Source organism: Thermobia domestica, chromosome 7 (assembly GCF_964235325.1).
Source record: "Thermobia domestica chromosome 7, izTheDome1.hap1.1, whole genome shotgun sequence".
NCBI lineage: Eukaryota > Metazoa > Arthropoda > Insecta > Zygentoma > Lepismatidae > Thermobia > Thermobia domestica.
The window spans coordinates 146,698,149-146,719,035 of NC_137460.1; positions in this window are offsets into that span (position 1 = coordinate 146,698,149).

Here is a 20,887-nt window from a genome sequence, read left to right on the forward strand (position 1 = left end):
AGGCAATTCTGTATTACAAGGCAAATTCATTTACTTTATTTTTTTCTCCCCCTATTCCATTCCCCTTATGTTAATGAATAAATAAAAAATATTATATAAATGGAGTACACATTCCTGTATTGACAATTTTGCTCGCGAAGGCTTCTGCATTGCTTCTTTAAAGTGTTTTTCTGGATTTTTTCTGTGTCTTGTTCAAAGAAGAAGATATTATATTCAAGTAAGTTTTATATCATTATAATTGATTAGATATAGTTGCATAAGTATCGAATGGTGGGACTCCCCTAGAAAATTAACACATATTGTTTTTCTTATGAAAATAATTAACACAGTGTAGAAACGAACTAAGAGTTTGCCAATATGTTTTAACTTGTGGGGGAGCATAGCACCCCCAAACAGGGGGAACCTCCCATGACTTATATTACTTTCCGTGTTTGCCAAAACCGGGGGAAGCATACATGGGGGAATAGTGCCCCAAACAGGGGAACCTCCCATGACTTATATTGCCTTCCGTGTTTGCCAAACACGGGGATCCATACATGCGGGGGCATAACGCCCAACACCGGAAAAGCTAGCTTCCTAAACGGTCACCACGAAGGAACGAAATATTTGTTTTTTGTTTTTTTTAAAATTGTTTGAATACTATGTTTGAGTTTTGATTCCGTTTCGGTTGCGTTTTTGGACAAGTTGACCACAGGAAAGAGTGAAGAATGGAACTAGCATTATTATTATAGTTAAGAATATGTGGGGACACGAAAAATATCTTGGCAGTGTTAATCTTTTTAGAGAAAAATGCGTGGTGACATCCCTTAAGAATCGCCAATGACAGATGCACTTATAGTTTACTACAGAATTTTTTTTTTGACGTTTTTAGAAATGCGTGGTGACAACCCTTAAGAATCGCCAATGATGGACGGACTTATAGTTTTAGAAATGCGTGGTGACGTCCCTTAAGAATCGCCAATGACGGACGGACTTATAGTTTTAGAAATGCGTGGTGACAGCCATTAAGAACCGTCAATGAGATACTTTATAGTTTAATACATAATAGTTAGTATTTTAGAAATGTTTGGTAATGTGCCTTAAGACCCGCCACTGATGGACTTTACGGCAAAAATCAAGTGTGCAATTTCTTTGAATCTTTATAACTGAAATTGTGATTAAACAGAATTGCGTACTGTCCAATATTTTTTGATGGTAGATTTTATATAAATCTTTACGGCAAAAAATCAAGTGTGCAATTTCTTTGAATCTTTATAACTGGAATTGTGATTAAACAGAATTGCGTACTGTCCAATATTTTTGATGGTAGATTTTATATAAATACATTGTGTCTGAATGATTTGTCATGAATCTGTATTCATATTGGGAAGTCTTTTCGGAAAATAAGCAATTTACACATAAAGAACACTTTTAGAACACATACATATTCAATATTTACTACAGATAATGTTCAAAATATATTGTTTAGTGTAAAATAATTAAGTTCAACAGAAAAGATAGACAATTGTTTTGCTTGTATCCCTAATATTTAGAAAATCAGTCAGTATTAAGTGTTTTATATAAAGAGTTCTTAGTTGTATTGGATGCAATTTTCCAAGATACATGCGAATATTGCAATTTTACGTAAATGTGTAGACTTTTCTTTCCCACAGTTAGACTCGAAAGAAAAGAACTACGTTCATTGATTCATTTTGGATCATAGCAGCGGACTTCTCCCTTTGAATTCGTGTTAGAATAGCTTGGCTATCACGAAACGTAGTGAATACTCAAATGGTTCTTTTTCCAAGACATGACAAATGAAAGAATGTAATTAAATGAGAGAAATTTAAGCTAGATGTTCTTTATTTCTGAATAAGTCTTGGGAATATATTTGAAAAATATAAGAAATATGAACTTGCGTATTTTAAACATGTGTTGCAGTATTCAGAATCTTAATCATATGGTAGTCACATGGTTTTTGTACATACTAACTCTATATTAAGCAAGGTAATGAGTGAGAAAAATAAATATTGGCTTTGTAAAATGAAATGAAATACGAAATATCTTGTTAGGGGTGCAGAAAGAGAATCCAATGCAGTGTGAACGCGCTCTTTTTGCGTGTGGAAAAGGGAATATACCCGGACTGAATTCCCCCTCATAACTTTTCAATTACTGAATGCACTCGTTTGCGTGGAGAAAAGGGGACACTATACCCGAACTGAATTCCCCCCCTCATAACTTTTCCAAATAGTGAACGCGCTCTTTTTGCGTAGAGAAGAGGGGCTATACCCGTCTTTAAGAGTAATGCCTCTTATTACTGAACGTTACTTGTTTTATACATGGATTTCACAGTGAGGCACTAGGATTTTATTGTAAACGTATGCAGCAATACTAGTAGAGGGGTCCCTCACTGAAAGACTGGGGTTCATATCCCAGAAATGATGAGGTACCGCACCACTTAAGTAAATATTTGCTCTGTCACTGAAAGACTTGGGTTTATATTCCTTATTTAACCCAATAGTTTTACTTATACGCGTTTGATTTTCAATACTTTGATAGAATATTAAGACCAACAGAATATACAAGCATATGTATTTGAATGAAGTGAATATGTGTTATGGTTTATTACACATTGAAAACATATATACTATACTCACCTGAGAAATATACGGAAATCAGTCGCACACGCGTCAGCAGTGCTCAACTTTCAACGCACAACTAATCTTTAATTATGACTTTTGCCGATAGGTGTCACTACTAGTTCTATTAAAATAGTATTAAATCACTATTGCTAATGTATTGGTTTTGAATTTTTTTCTTGGAAACATATTGGTAGTATTAGTATAAAAAGTATAAGGAATCCGCAGACATAGTGTTTGTTCAGTTGGCATAACCTACGATTGAACTACATACCCCCTAAACATATGAAGTGAACATCTTACCACCTTTTTAAATAAATAAATAAATAATTTTGTATGAATTCCGTTTTATAGCATCAAAATTTTGCTTGTTATGTTGTAGGAGTGGAGTCATATAAGTTTTTTTTTTATCGGGATTGAGATATAGGATTTTTACAAGTGCAAGAGTTTTTGCGGGTGAATTAGATTTATCTTTTATACGATGATGAAAGATTGATTTGATTTTATATTTCCGATTTCTAAACATTTAACCTGTGAGATCAGACAATTTTCAGCGAGCACACTATTCGGGAAAAAGAGGGAAATTAGGTATCACGCAAGGCATTTGTTTGGTGTAAATGAGAAAAACATTATTATTATTTTTGACTAAATGCCCCGCCGGTAATTGGACCAGAACCGCTTGCTTTGAATACGTTTTCGGCTACGTCCGCGTCGCGACACCTTTATACCAGGAATCGGGCCCGGGATCGCTTACATTGAACGCAAAAAGCGAAAGCAAGTACGCTACACGGAACCACCCGCATTAAAGCCAAAACGCGTTAGCGACTACGCTGTGAGGGGGAACACTAGTTCCCCTACCGGAAATTGAACCAGGTGGTGCTCGCACTGAATGCAAGAACGTTACCGATTATATTGTGAGGGAACACTAGATTTGATCTTAAGTTATTGGTACGTTTAGCTTTGGGTCTTACACAACATAGATAGTTTGCTTGTACAGATTTATTCAGAATTGGAAAATGTATAAAGTACTCTGCCAGAATTCTACATAGCTTTTGCAAACTAAAGGCTAAAAGAAACTGATTTTCGTACGTGGATAGAATAACAGAATTTTTATTTCTATTAAGTATAATTTGCACTATTTCGGTGAAATTATGTTGTACTAATAACATTTTTTTATTATTTTCCAGAAGAAATGGAGTCCCAACACCAACCATCAACATCATCATCCGCTTCTTCCTCCTCCTCCCTTAACCATATCGAGTGGTTTGAAAAAATACATAATTTATTAGATGTAGCAGAGGGAAAGAAAAGGAGAAGAGATGAGGGGACATCACAAAGGACGAAAAAGACGCGCTACTCACCAGTGGTAGAAGTGGTTCAAAAAAGAAAAGAAGCTACACCAGTGGAAGAAGTAACAGTGCCACTAACTCAAGAAAGAAAAGAACTTCGACCAGTGGAAGAAGTAACACTGGAAATAGTGGGGGAGCGGGGTAATAGCGGGGCAGCGAATGAAGCTGATATATATTTGAACGATGGGGAAGATTGGGTTATAGTGAAGGCAGGGGAAAAGTGGGATAGATTAGAGAAGGCAAGAAAATTAAAAGAAAAATTTTTGAAATAAAATAAGTTGTATATATATTTGTAAATAAATCGTGTGTTCTTGCTGGATGGGTGCTGGGAAATTTGTGTTTTCTTTCCTCTGAATTTTTAAAACCTTTCTAACTTTTTAACAGTACTGAGGTATTTTGATAATAGTCTCAATAACTAATGTGCAAACATATAAGGTTTCTTCTTCCTTTATATATACTTGAAATTAATGCAGGTTCTATTTTGATGAATGGTTGAATTTTGAGTTTATTTTTCAGCAAGAAGTCTCTATTTTTTTTCTAAATTCTTAGAACATTCCTTGTAAGAATTAATCTGTTGTCACATGACCTATCTTCGGGAATCGAATCCTTGACGAGTGATATTAGAAAATGTTTTCGTACAAATAAAAATATTAAATGTCCAACACTGATGTACTATTCAGTTAGCCAAGACGATCATACTAACCACTTGGTCATGAAACAAATTTAGTTGGTACAGTAGAAAACAAACTGTACACGGAACTATACTGTACAAACCTTGAAGATTTCAAAACAATTGAAAAGAGAGAAAGAAAATTGCTTATTTGATTTTTCACCAGTAATATTTCTCTTTGTCTTGTGGTAAACTAATCAAAGTTTAAACTTGGATAGGCTAAAGGAGACAGTAATTATGAGAAATGAATGAATGATTTAATGTTGTTTCGTCTTGAAAAACTCCAAGAGAGTTCACTACAAGTCTAACTGCTGGTACTACCACTGACCCACTGCTGTCTTATATTGAAATTTGAAATCAGATTCTTTACTAGTTAAATAAATAATTAGTGGTCTCTCTTCGCTATGTATTGAAATGATTTCCCCTTGACTGTGTATTAAAATGAAATGTGACACCTCACAATTATTTTGTCTAGGATAAAGCAATTGGTAAAATGAAGAAACTCTGAGAGGAACGCTTGGAAAATGCTCAAGAAAAAAGTTACAGACACAATATGTTCAGCCATAATTTTAGTTGGTCAACCCGGGATCTCAACCATCTAAGGTGAAGTTTGGTTCAACAATTAGTTTGAAAATATGTATTCGTGAAGATAGAACAGTAAGCAAGTTGTATGTCAAGTCTCATTCTAACATTTAATTGGTGTAAACCTCCCTTGCTTTTGAATTTGTGAGCGTAATGTGAAAACAATCTTATTTTATTTGACATCACATTTGCGTGGCAGGATTAAGGAAAACTTCACGTAAGATAGTCATGATACGTATGAATTTGTTTGGAGTTCGCCATCATCAAAGCTATTTTCTTTGTAGTCCTTAGACAATAAACTGATAGACTTTGAAGTTCTTTTAAACATTCTACTTGGGAATCGAATCCTCTTATTACTTATTTCTTCTTCTTTTGAGTATTTCTTTTATTGGATTATCTGCTTTGCGGTATGTATTTTGACTTACCAATTACATTTTTAACGAATCGCTTGTTCAAGCTATGAACAAATTTATTTGTGAGCCAATAAAAATCCTTCGAAACACTAAAGTCTATGAACATATTAAGAGCTACTTGTGAAATAAATGGAAAATGATATTAGAAAAATATAAGTATGAATAAAATTTAGATGTCAAAGACATGTACGCTATCCGCTTAACCATACAAACTTTTGTTTCATCTCGTCTCATCTCATAGGCAAGCTAGAACAAAGAGAGAAACTATTCTTATTACTTTTAGTACAGAGGTTATATGAGACGTGAAATCGATACAACGATCATTTAGTGTAATCTCCTTTTCCTTATGCTCTGTAAGCTAAGAGAAATGAATAATGCTGACAATCAAAACAAAACAAAATGTACATTTAGAGGAAGAGAGAGATGAATAGAGAAAGGTATAGAGATGGAGAGAGGGAGAGAGGTCCACAGATGAAGAGAGAGAGGTACAGAGAGGTAGAGAAATAGAGAGAGGTCCAGAGAGGGAGAGAGAGGAAGAGAAGGATAAAGAGAGGTACAGAGAGGGACAGATAAGGAGAGAGAGAAGTTCAGAGATGGAGAGAGGTCCAGAGATGGAGGGAGAGAGAGAGGTACAGAGAGGGAGATAGGGAGAGAGAGAAGTTCAGAGAGAGGTCCAGAGAGGGAGAGAGAGGTCCAGAGATGGAGGGAGAGAGAGAGGTACAGAGAGGGAGATAGGGAGAGAGAGAATTTCAGAGAGAGGTCCAGAGAGGGAGAGAGAGGTCCACAGATGAAGAGAGAGAGGTACAGAGAGGTAGAGAAATAGAGAGAGGTCCAGAGAGGGAGAGAGATGGAGGGAGAGAGAGGAAGAGAAAGAGGATGTACACTACAAAAAAAAAGTTTGTATTCAATAATCTTCATGGTTTTGCGGAATATGTTCCTATCTTTCTTTACAACGATTTGATAGTTCACATCATTTTATTTCTTCTTCCCAACATTACGATCTTCAGAGTCAACTGAATTCCTCATAAGCAATACGAAGCTAGAACTAACCTAATGATGGATTTGTCAACAATTTCATAGTTCTCACTGTAATTTTTCGTATTATTTTAGAGTGCATATGCGTAGCAGACTCCTTGTTAAAATTGTTTGAACACTAAATAATGATGAGTAAGCACTTCAAAATTAGACCTGATATATAGCTGAAGCTATTAAATACCAGCAAGTTGAATGGGCTCAAGTCAGAAAGTATACTTGAACTGAAATCTTTATTTCTAGTGGGTATGAAGAACACCTCTTAAGACATGTGGGTGAATAAATGAAGGAAAACATGGGTGTTGGGAATCGAATCACAAACTACCACATCAGAGATGTGTACCCTATTACATATAAAGCTATTTGATTGTACAACAGATAAATAGGCGATATACTACACTTTATCCGTAAAATAAATTCCAATTTCATGAAACGTAAGAAGGAAAGGTGGCAGAGGCCGATGTTGTAAACTTTTATAATTTGCTCAGTTTACTTTAAATATTATTAGGAATTAGATTTTTTTCTTTCTTTGTTTGAGCTTATCAGTCTTTAAGGACATGTTAGCTATGAAGGTCTCAGTATCTATTTATCTATAAAAAGTGTACTGCACTATGATCAATATCGACACTCGGAGATTTATCAACTGAATATGAGAATTTGTATAAGTTTGTAGCAAAATAGCTGATTTGGACAGCGAGTACATCTGCAACATATATTCGCAACCTACACTAACCACTGCTGACAAACATTCTCGTTCTCCTTAAACATTGAAATAAATGAAATCTTTGAGTATTACGTACCACATTTATGTCGGTTAGGCTAAAGGAAATGACGAAATGAATAAAACTATGAAGGAAAACGGGGAAAATTCCCAAGAAAAGATACGAACACAATATTGTCCGGCACAAAGTTCACTTCTCAGATCCTTAAACAATTTATTAGTCCCATTTGATTTTGCCTATGACCAGTATTATTTTAGATAATGTTTGTTGTACTTATCTGTCCACATACTTTTCTGCATTAGTAGAGCAACTACCCCGTCCCGGTGTCAACTCTGTTGAATTTTACGCGGGAACCAAATCAAAAGCAATACCAAAAGCAAATAGAAAAGGGAGTAAACCGCTAAGGCTTCAATGGGTAATAGGATAGGCCGAGTGTGGACAAAGTAGGAAACTCAGCATGAGAGAGAGACTTAAGAATGTTCAAAAGTAAGAAAATGATAATTAGATACAGCTTAAGATAATCATTATTGGAAAATAACAAGAGCAAAGGACTACTTAAGAATCGGAAAATCTAGTAAACATTGTTAAAATCTTCCCTTTAACTTTTAAAAGGATTATTTATCGATCAAATCAAACTGTCACATTGCGTTGGAATCCAATAGTCTAATTAAAACAAACACATGCAAAGGATCTATTGATGTTCAGGTATCGTGAATTCTAATTATTAATCTAAATGTCAGTATATAGAAATTCAAGCAAGCGCGGGTAAACGGGATGGGTGACTTTATCTGTCGTAAAAAAACTCTTGTAAAAATAAAAATATTTTATTGCAAAAAATGTGATATTCAAGCAAGCGCGGGTAAATGGCATGGGTGACTTTGTCTGTTGTAGAAAAAAAACTGTTGCAAAGATGAAATATTCAAGTTAATTTGAATATAAGAATCACTTCATAATCATAAAAGAATAGCAGCTAAAAATAATGGGGGTGGAAACTATGAGTTTCAGGTCTACCTTAAACTTGTTCAAACCTGTTTTCATTGGTTAATCCAAATAATACAATACATCCTACGGTGAAACGTATAAATACCAGGGTTAACAAAGGTACATATAATAATCTTGTGCTGTTGTAGTCGATGAAAAAAGATTTCTTCTTCGTATAGTGGACAGTGAAAATATTTATGCCTAGTGTTTTAGAAAAATACATAAAAACAATATTTTCAAACTGTTGAAGATTCGAACTGAAAAATGTCTAATGCTGAAAACGTATGGTTTTGTTTCTGCAATAACATTCGCATAACCACGCAGTGCTTAATAAATGCGTTTCAACTGTGGGAATCTAAAAGGAGAAGTATGCTTCTTTGCAGTGGATGTGCAGATGGATTAAAAGACGCAATAAACCATGACTGTATTCTGTTAGATAAAAATATATTGAAAACAAAAGTACAAAGTATTGTTATGGATATTGATACACAGGATGAAATTTGGCACGAGTTTCAAAAGATGCACGGCAATACTTTTAATAAATTAGAACAGTTTTTTCATATATATGATGATGCCATTCATAATGATACATTTCTTAATCAACTGATAGAAATATTCTTGCAGAAAGATTTTAAGAAATTCTTAATTTGGAATAAAAACTATAGTGATAGTGATACTGTTTGTGATTGAAAAATATGAAGAAATAATAGACGTATGGATAAAATGTTACTCCGCTGTAGGTGTATGACACATACAAAGTGTAAAAAGGATTTGATAAGACTTGATTTCTTCTGTGAGCATAAAAACTGATAACAAATGAATCTAACTGCTGTAATTCTCTAAGAAACTTGACAATAGTTACTGCATAGTTCGGTATAGTGCGATAATTTTAAACATATGTTTTGATAATGATGAAAAGAATGTGGTAAATGTTGCAGAGAAGAACTGATTAACACCAATACAAAATGAAAACTATGTACAACTCAATTTAAAATATTGAAAGATACGCTTCTGCTAGAATTATTTGGGAAATAAGTGTTTATAAGTCTTGATGAGTTGTTAGCATGTGTTAAAAGTTTCATAATGTAAGAATGAATAGATAATTTTTACTAAATAAGTGATAGTAAGATATTCACTATAATACATGTAAGATCCTACAAACAATAACCACAAAAACATTGGGTTACAAACGTTTATGTATGTTAGTTATCAATTGGTTCTCATACAAGGTGTAAATTTTGTTGTCATCTTTAATTCACGGATATTTTATACTCTTATCTCATTTGTTCTTCTCATAAATGATCATCTGGTATTCAGAGGTTAGTTTGTTTTCGAACTTCTTCGCATTTGCAATAGTACAACCATGTTAATGGTCAACACTAACATTGGCATCATCGCACAAATCCATACCCTGCTTTAACAATCGCTCAGGCTGATTCTTTAGTTTGTACACGTAGTTACGACGCTGATCAGTTTTACCCATTCCGAGGATGACAATATACAATGTTTCTTCATTGGGGTATAACACTTTTCCAAAAGCGTTACATAATCTTCTTATTTGGCTGAACCATGGGTTCGACCTTTTCCCTTGCATGGATCTCCCTTCTTTCCAAATGTTCATTAGTATTTAAACATTTTCAACTATATGGAACGATATATCGGGATTCAATTCCTTTTTAGGTTGTCATGTCATGTACATCGTTTGTTTAATTTTGACGCGAACTTTCAATAGTAATACCGATAAACATATCATCATCATTGACGTCATTTAGTGTATGTTCTTGTACAAATTCGAATAATGAGCGAACATATGTTTGCGGGTCTTCGATACCACTAGTGTGCATACATTCAATGGTAACTTCCTTTCCACGCATACCAAAATAAGGATATTGCATAGTTTTACTATTAACAATGCAAAAGTAATCCCGAGTGATTGTACCATACAATGTGGAACATATACTATGTTCTGGTGCAAAACTCGTACTAACCCCGAAAAAAAAACACCCATTAACTCGTCGGAATCATCAGCAGTTAAGCCAGTAGTCTTCCCTACAGACACAAATTCACTAATCTTTTCACACGTAGCTTTCAGCATATTGTCTTGACGAAAGAAGCCCACACAGTACAAATCAATAATATCTTTGCGGACTTGCAACTTTTCAACACAATAGTCGGTACACAGCCAAAATGCAGGAATGCTGCCTGCAGTAAGTTTACATATGTTTACCCTCACACCCGTAGCATAGCGTTGCGTTAACACCAAGTAAACAAAATCTTTTGTTTTGCATTAAGGCTGATCGTTATGTCCATTTTTCGTACATTGACATGTAGTTTGTTTCATGCATGGGTTCATCCTAATATTATCTTCCATTAATTCTATTCCTTCATATACATGATACTCTTTCATGTATTTTTCTTTGTCTCCTTTGATTTGACATAAGGTAAAATCTTAAAGCTTCCTGATATATTTAAATGACTAAGCTCATAACCAACAGTTCAAATTCCCATTCTTCAATAATTTGCAGAATTTTATATCCAGTCTTTAACGCTTTATGAAGTTCTGGGGTACAATATGTGTCTGTTAAGACATGCTGAGTGTCACAATGTGTGCATTCAATAATACCTTTTTCCTTACATGTGCAACATAAGCCAAACATAAGTCAGCCGTTACACGTATATGTCTACTGTTACATGCATATTTCTTTACTTTGTGTATATGTTCTGTATCATGAAACATTACAAGTGGATATAGTACTGTAACATCCAAATACTGAATTGTCATCCATTAAATCTGTATGAATAAAATCATGCTTTCTCACACTATATTTTCATAAGATCATGCATATAATTAATGTTATTATTAAGTTAATATTATATTCAATCAAAATAAAAAAAGTGCAGTTAGTCTGACGTATCAAATTAAATATTTTTCATATTTAAAATACACAGAATCTAATTCAATACGTAAACAAATATTGTAATGGGGAAAAACTTTTAAAATATTCATACTTATTTTCTGCGCATTTGTTTCGCGCATCCCCTACCTTTGCACTATAAATTCTGCGCATGCGTGTACTTGTACTAACACAAATAAAGTGGGTGATACGTTGTTAAGATGTACAGTCAAAAGGCAGATGTTTCAGCAGTTGCAAAGCGAGAAATAAATAATGTTAAACAATTAAAAACATATTCTTCTTTTCATAATAAGAAAAGGAAAGGTGAAATTGAAACCAATCTTTCCTTATCGCAAAGTAAACATGTAAAGTACATTTCACCACGTGAAAAACGTTTTGAACTTGAAAAACAAAAGAAAATTATTGTTGTACATCCAAATGATCCTGACATTCCTGAAGAAGACGCTGAAAAATATAGGATTATTTATCCAACACAAGAAATTAGCATAGACGATAGTGTGTATAGACGAAATTTCAGATACCCGAATGAAATATCCTTTGAAGAGGAAGTAGTAGTGCTAGATCAAAATACAATTTCTAATGACATTCTGATATTCAATGATGTGAAGTGTGGTTGTACTCCTAATGAAGTAAATGAAGTTTGTGTAAAACAGTTACTAGAAAAATATAAACTTTCTGAACCATTACTTTGTGAAAGTTGTGCAATTCGTAGTGAGAAAGAAACTGAGCATAAATGTGTAAGTGAAAGTGATGAAGAATTAAATACTACTGTGTGGAATTTCCTAATTAAGAAATCAACACGCGAGGAAATATTAAAACAATATCTAAAGATTCATGTGAAATACATAGACGTGAACATTATTCCCCATCTTATAAACAAATTTAACTATACATATCAGGAGATTACATTCAATGATTATCACATTTCTGATTTAAGAGAAACATATCTTGAACACGATAAAAATGTGTATCAACAATCCATACTGTGAATACCAATGTCGTTTCCTAAATACATACAATTATTGCGAATATCGGTGTTCTTCTTTTTCTATAGATGAACAATGTATGTTATTATGTATTGACCGTTGGAAACCACAGCGAGAACTTTTGTGTTACGGGTGTTTTCAAAATCGCGCAAATTTAAATGAACATGAGTGTATTACTTTAGACTATGATATGTTATGCTATAATGCATGGCGTAGAATGGTAAGCACACAAAGTTTTGATGACTTATATAAAGATTTTGCAACAGTGCATTGTGATATTGAAATTGATGATTGGACATTTACATATACATTATATAACATTTTGTTAAACAAAGATAACATTCAGTTAATTACAGAGTTATTCTTACAAAAAGATTTACATTATAATATGCACAAAAAATAGTAATAATGGAAAATAAAACTCTTCTGCTAATCAATTACAAAATAATAATAATAACAATGTGTATAAATTAACAAAAACAAGTGATAAAAAACTTTCAGCAGTAAACTGGCCAATATGTAATTGTACATATACTAATATAAATATAGATTGTATTAAACAATATATCAAGGAATGTTAAAATCACAAATGTATCTGTATGTAAACTATATATATATATATATATATCTTATTGTAATTTGTAAATAAAATTTTATCACTGTATATTACTTGTTTTCATTTATATTATTTCCTTAGATGTATGATTTTAAAACTTTCTTTTGTGTAAATGCGTTTTACATTATCGTACTTAAAATTATTTCATGCAACTAAAAAACTTTATCATGTGCATGTAACAAAAAAAAATCCGTATGTTATGATCAGCGTGCCTAAAATTTGTTTGTACACTTTTATATTGCATGCATGTGAAAACTTCACATTTTCATTTTTTCACAAGTTGCATTTTAGTTTTGACAACTTGCATTTTCATTTTGACAAGTTACATTTTAGTTTTGACAACTTGCATTTCTAATTTTGAAAATTACATTTTCATTTTTTAATTTTGACAACTTGCATTTTCATTTTGACAAGTTGCATTTTAGTTTTGACAACTTGCATTTCTAATTTTGAAAATTACATTTTCATTTTGACAACTTGCATTTTCATTTTGACAAGTTGCATTTTAGTTTTGACAACTTGCATTTCTAATTTTGAAAATTACACTTTCATTTTGACAACTTGCATTTTTATTTTGACAACCTGCATTTTTTTTAATTTTGAAAGTTACAATTTCATTTTCGTAAGTTGTATTTTTAGTTTTGACAACTTGCATTTCTAATTTTGAAAGTTACATTTTCATTTTTGACAACTTTTAATTTTTAATTTTGAAAATTACATTTTCATTTTTTAATTTTGACAACTTGCATTTTCATTTTTGACAAGTTGCATTTTAGTTTCGACAACTTGCATTTCTAATTTTGAAAATTACATTTTCATTTTGACAAGTTGCATTTTAGTTTTGACAACTTGCATTTTCATTTTGACAAGTTGCATTTTTTAATTTTGAAAATTACATTTTCATTTTCGTAAGTTGTATTTTTAGTTTTAATTTTGTTCAATCACTTCAATAGAAGTTCCGTGTTAATTATTTGTTTTTGAAAAACACTTTTCGACATTTATACCACATGTATGTGAAAAACTTTTTGCATGTTATGATTTGCGTTTGTAAAACACTTTCTGCATATTGTAATTCACGTTGTAAAACAGTTTCTACATGTTATGATTCGCGTTTGTAAAAAACATTTTCTGCATGTCATGATTCGCATTTGTAAAACAGTTTCTACATGTTATGATGTTTGTATGTAAAACACTTTCTACGTGTTATATTACATGTATGTGAAAACTTTCTGCATGTTGTAATTCACGGTTGTAAAAGCAGTTTCTGCATGTTATGATGCTTGTATGTAAAACACCTTCTGCATGTTATGATTCGCGTTTGTAAAATTAGTTTCTGCATGTTATGATGGTTGTATGTGAAAACTTTCTGCATGTTATTATTCGCGTTTGTAAAACACCTTCTGCATGTTATGATTCGCATTTGTAAAAACAGTTTCTGCATGTTATGATGTTTGTATGTAAAATATTTTCTGTATGTCATGATTCGCATTTGTAAAAACAGTTTCTGTTTTTATATATATTCTCCTTTGCCATTGCAAAGTCGGTGTTAATTTTTTTTATTCTCTTGTATTATTTAATATCTCGTAATTATTTAATCGAACACTTTGTGTGAACGTATTAAGAATACGATGAACAATCTTCTTATTTCGTTTTACTTACCGTAATACTCTTACATCAACATAGTTATGTAGTGTTAAATAAATACTATGTAAAATACTAAGGACACTTAAGTGTGAACTTAAAAATGCTTTCTCATTGCAAAGTCGGTGTTAATTTTTTTATTGTAAATATATTTAAAAAAGTTTCTGTGGAACTCTGAACAATTTATGATTGTGAATATGATAAAAATTCTTGCAGAAAGTCTGCTTACTTTTCTTAACACAATACTCATAGAGTGTAATTCATCAAATATTTGTTGCACAAATTCGTTCTTATTTATTTATTTATGTGGATCTTTCGTTACATAAACTCTTCTTATTCAAGGTATGTTTGTTTGTTACACAAACTTTGAGGCTCTATGTTTCAAAATCACAAACTTTTAAATACTTCAAAGTATTAGTAAAATGAAGAAAAAATATAAAACACTCATCAAATACCAATTTTAAACGATAGAAACCATAAATGAGTTTCACCTTGTAAAATGTCAATGATACCTTTTATTTAGGAAAGTTTCTTTTATTAAATAAAAATCAAGAAATGAAATTCGTATATATTTATTTGGAGATAAAGATATATACAAGCAAGCAAGTATAGAAAATATTATATATATGTACAAACACACACACACACACACATACACACACACACACACGCACATAGAAAATAATATATACAGATTATATTACATACAAAAAAGAAATCAATTTGTAGCGTTTCTATCTTTTTCTAATAAAATGTTCACTAGTCCTTCAATATAATTTGGGTTCTTTAATAAGTTGTCATAGTTTTCATGAAATAAATGTTCACTTCTTTTGTTAGCAGAATGTGATTTCACATAATTTGAATACACATTGTCTCTCACATTTTTGCTTGCCATAATTTTCCATGCTTCTGCTTCGAGAGTTAATATATTCACAAGAAGGCACCTGTGCCCGAACTGATTGAAAAAATTTAGGTTACAACCAGGGCAGAGTAAAACTGTATCTGGTTCCCACTTTAAAATACTATCTTTAACACATGTTTCACTAACAAAGTCACTATTACACTCGCACTGGTACTGCACACGCAAATCCAATGGAACCTTTTGGGGTGAAGATGGAAAGTCCAACGGTGAAACACTTGGTGATGGCGTGCTGGGTTTGCACTCTTCTATCTCGTTGAATAACTTACAAATTTCTTCCTCCTCTTCCTCATTAAATAAATCAGGAGATGTTGATCTTCCTTCTTGTTCTTCTTCTGCAAGTGTCCACTTTATCGCTGGAACTTGAAACTTTTGCTCCTGTGTTCCTGTTACTGGTACTGGTGAAGTTGTTCTTGATCCAACGGGCGAAGTTGGAATTAATATTGGCTCTTCTCTTAAATCAATGATTTCTTCCTCTATAATAACATCTGGAGAAGCCGGTGAGCAAATTTCTCCCTCTATAATAACATCTGGAGAAGCCGGTGAGCAAGTTTCTTCCTCTATAATAACATCTGGAGAATCCGGTGAAAAATAGCAAGTTTCTTCATCAATAAACAAGTCCGGAGATTCTCTATGCAATTTAAACTTTTTGTTGGGAGATTCAACATAGTCAAATGAAGAATCCCAATCTACTTCGTTGCAAAGTTGAATTTCTCGTTGTACTGTACTGGCAGACGAATCCATGATGATACTATGTCAGTCTTCTCATCATACCCAGTATATAAGGAAAACTTATGTCAACGTCATATCACGTGGTACTTTAAAACACGCCCCTTACATCATTTAAAATATTTTCAAATGTACTTTCCCAATTCTCTATACAACTTTCAATAGGTATAAGGGATGGAGAAAACATATACTTACATTTCATTTATGATGTCATGTATCATTTATTGATCAAACATTCTTTTGAAACAACATCGTCAATATTATTAACATTGTACCACGTTCATTCACATCTTACAACGGTATTCCCTCAATAATGTTATTCATATCCTGTACTATTCACTTAAAATGTTATCTACGTACAAAGAAAAGTGTCAACACAATTCATACTGCAAAACTTCTTTTGTGTTTTCATTCGGTATCATATCAATGTGACAATCTTCTATTGTATTCAGTGCCGCTTCATGTTTCAACAGGATCAACAGTTCTTTTGTATTTCCGTTCACTGTCGCGTCATGTACCACCATTCGTGGTGCCAAACTTCTTTTGTATTCTTCGTCAACAATGTTTTATTTTCATTTCCTATACCATTAAAGTTGTTTTATTACTCTGTCGGTATTCTGTAATGTTTATCTACCGTAACCTTAATCTTCTTTGTATTCACCATCGACATTGTTTTGTGTTCACCTAACGCATTACCAAACTTCTTTTTATTACTCTGTCGGCACTCTGTGATGTTTACCTGCCACGACCTCAATCTTCTTTGTATTCACCATCGACATTGTTTTGTGTTCACCTAACGCAGTACCAAACTTCTTTTCTATTACCAATTAGCATACAGGTATAATTCAACATGTTTACCTGCCACGACCTCAATCTTCTTTGTATTCGCCGTCAACAATGTCTTGTGTTCAGCTACCCTGACGCCAAACTTGTTTTTATTACCAATTAGCAAAGGGGCATGATTCAACATGTTTACCTACCACAACCTCAATCTTCGCCGACAATGTCTTGTGTTCAACTACCCTGGCGCCAAACTTGTTTTTATTACTCTGTCGGCACTCTGTGATGTATACTAAGCGTGTCGTCGGTTTCCTTTGTATTTGTCTTCATGTTTTAACACGCACCTGTTACCCAGCAACGTCATCTTCCCCCTGTTGCACAACAAGTTTCCAAAAAGCGCGCGAAAAGTTCAGTTCATGTCTTAAGTTCCGCAGCGAAAGACGTACAAGTACCACGCTCTGTATATGTACACGCATTACATATCATACCGCAGTATACATATTCTATACATGAAATTTCTAGTATGCTCACACAGGGTTCGAGAAAATAAAGATACAATCCGTCAAATTAAAAAGTCCCGCATGAATAAAGTTTATTCCCTCCAATTTATTAGGAAAATACAAATAAGAAAGAGCTTCTAATGAAGCGAAATAGGGATGCATTCGAGTCGAGTCGAGTCGAGATTTAAGCCTGTCTCGACTCGTCTCGAGAAAATGTTGTCTCGACTCGTGTCTCGACTCGAAAATATGTTTCTGTCTCGACTCGTGTCTCGACTCGACAGTCTCTGTCTCGACTCGACTCGAATTCGAGTCGAGACGTCTCGAAATTCGAGTCGAGACAAAATGTACGAGTTAAAATATACGCACACATCAGCCAGACCATCATGACTACCTACCTAATTGTCAGTATGTCGACTTTTGGCATGGATAAAAACGGCGACACGTCTTGGCATACACGCAATGATCCTTGATAGGTCGCTGGAGAGAGCTGGCACCACATGTGCTCACTCAGGTCACCTAATTCCCGTAAATTCCGGGAATGGGGGCGATGTGTTCTGACGTCACGTTCAATCACATCCCACAAGGGACATCACTCAAATGTCCGGCTCCAATTTCAATGAAACTTTTTTTGCTGATAGAAGGCATGTATGCATCATTACTTGTGATGACAAATTTTTGCCATGGTGCATGTTTTCTATTTTTTTAATAACTTTTAAGAGTTGTGATGTGGTTATTAGAGATTACCACAGAAGTCCCTTACTACCCTTTGTAAACGGAGCGTTAATGAAGAAAAGTGAAGAAAAACCATGTGGATACATATAAGTCCTGGGGGGAAGTCGTATGGTAGATATGACCTTGATGGCAGCCATCTTGAAATCCGCCATTTTGAATTAAGGTCAAGTTTTCAATATGGGAATAGGGTAATATGATACATAATTTCGGGCTAGAATTTAATTAGAAAAATAATGGTGAGGTTAGTTTTAAGATACACCCATTTGGGGGAAAGTTACCGGCATATTAATTGTTTTTACTTACTGTGTGCGTAAGACCCCTCTTACTTTCGTCTCAAGACCTGTAAATCGATCGCAACGGCAGAGCCCGGTTTCGGACTAGTGTTTAGAATTCTTAAACTCACTTGAGGCAATATTTGTGGATTATTGTATTGTATTTTGCCTTTAATTAAATTTGAACCCACTTCATGATCTTGTGTAAAGTATCACTATAAGAGAATTTCTGTTTTTATGGAGAACGTAAGCATAGCAATTATAAAAGGTGAGTAAGGTGCGTATGTATTTATAAGAAAGTTTATTTTACGAGTCTTTTGTGGTTCCGCCAACCTATTCTTTAGTTGTTTTTTTTTCAAAATATTCATATCTCATAAATAAAAGAGCTATTATAAAATCTCTTACCACTATTCTTTAATACTTATAAAGTTTTATTTATTGTAAAAGCACTGGCGAGATATTTCTTATCGCCCACTAAAATTATGGTGGAGCTCCTTCGTGGCTAACGGTTAGCATACTTGCCTTTGGCGTGGGAAACCTGGGCTTGATTCCCGGTGGGAGTTCATGAGGTTCGGATTCCACGTTAATCAGTAGGTCCACGTCTCACATAGCCTCGCTGCTGAACGGGACGTTAAAATCAGAATCAATTCAACTCAAAATTAGGGTTTTGACTTTATTATGATGTCATTAGTTTAAACGCCCAACTGCCCAGTAATTATAAACATTGACTACATTATAAAATTGTAATTTGTGACGACTAAAATATCAGACATTAAAGATTATTCTTTGGGTTTTGGAACATTTTAAAAAACGTGAAAAACTGGTACTGCACCGATACAACACACCTTTTGCATTTGTCATTGTGTAAAGTGATACAAACTAAAGAAGAATTACAACTTTATGAAATTGTATTAGGACTTATTATTTAGAAATAAACACCAAATAAGTGTAATAGTTTATATCCGTATCAAATACCAAATTTATGATGAATCAACTACACAAAATAGGATCCAAAAATGCTCATTGCAATTTGTTCCATCCTTCAGTCGAACCAGGAACTGAAACATAAAGAGTGACATTTTCTTTTTAAAGATACTTTGTCCAGCTAAGTTAAGTTGAGTTGATTTTGAGTTTATCGTCCCGTTCAGCAGCGAGGCTATATGAGACGTGGACCTACTGATTAACGTGGAATCCGAACCACATGAGCTCCCGCCGGGAATCGAACCCGGGTCTCCCGCGCCAAAGGCGCGTACGCTAACCGCTTAGCCACGGAGGAGCTCATTTTTGTCTAGCTAAGTATTGTGAAGGTTTATGTCAGTAGAAGGAATTGCATTCCATTATACAAGCGCAATTTCACAACTTTATGTACACATTACTAAATATCGAACACCCTTGTCCATATGATTAGCGTACGCGTCTTTGGTGCGGGAGACCTAGGTTCGATTTCCGATGGGAACTCCTGTGGTTCTGAACCCACGTTAATTTGTAAGTTCACGTCTCATATAGCCTTGATGCTGAAAGGGACACTAAACTCTAATCTAATACTAAATACAAATATTTAAAGAAAAATGATGACGCACCAAGATGACGTGAATTTGGCTATCAAATCCATTTTGTGTTTTCAGTTATTTTCTAGTAGTATTTTTTCTAGGCATCCTTTCAAAAGACAGTGATGCAAATTTCGTAACTGCGAATTCCTGTTAGAAGCCATGAAATTATCCGATTAGATGCAAAATTTCCCGTCCACTAAAATAGATACCGTAAATTTACAATATCTAACAATAAATAATTTTGAAAGATATCGCTTTCGAGGGAAAAAATGAAGTGAAATCTTTGAGTTTTACGTCCCACGATTATGCCGGTTAGGCTAAAGGAGAGGGGTGATGATGAGAAATTAGTGAAATCGTGGAATGAGGAAAGTGGGAGGAACGGAAGAACCTCGAGGAAACCCACGCACACGGTGTTTGTCCACCACAAAGTTCACTTGGTACGAGCTGGGATCGAACCAGGGTCCCCAAGCACCAGAGGTGAACGATCTACCACTGAGCCACCGCGGCCCCGCTTTAGAGGGGCCATGACGTATAGTTGAACTCATTCTCGTAGTATGAAAGGCATTATTTATAGTTATGCATGATAGGATCACAAACAAAATTTAAAAATATTATGTGCACTTTCTTTTAACAAACATTATATTGTCTTTTATGGTGTGGAAGGGAATGTTATGTTCGAAGAAAAAGTCCTTAACACGATTCTTGTTGCTACACACTGCATGTTTCTAGCCACAGAAAAGATGCAGCGATAGGTAGGCTATTTTTCAATTGCTTTACATTAGCTTGATGTTTCAAGTCTTTTGTGTGTTTCTGAAGTTCACTTTTACCACAAAAGAGCTCAATATTAACATGTCTTACATAGCTTTGGTTCGATTCTCAA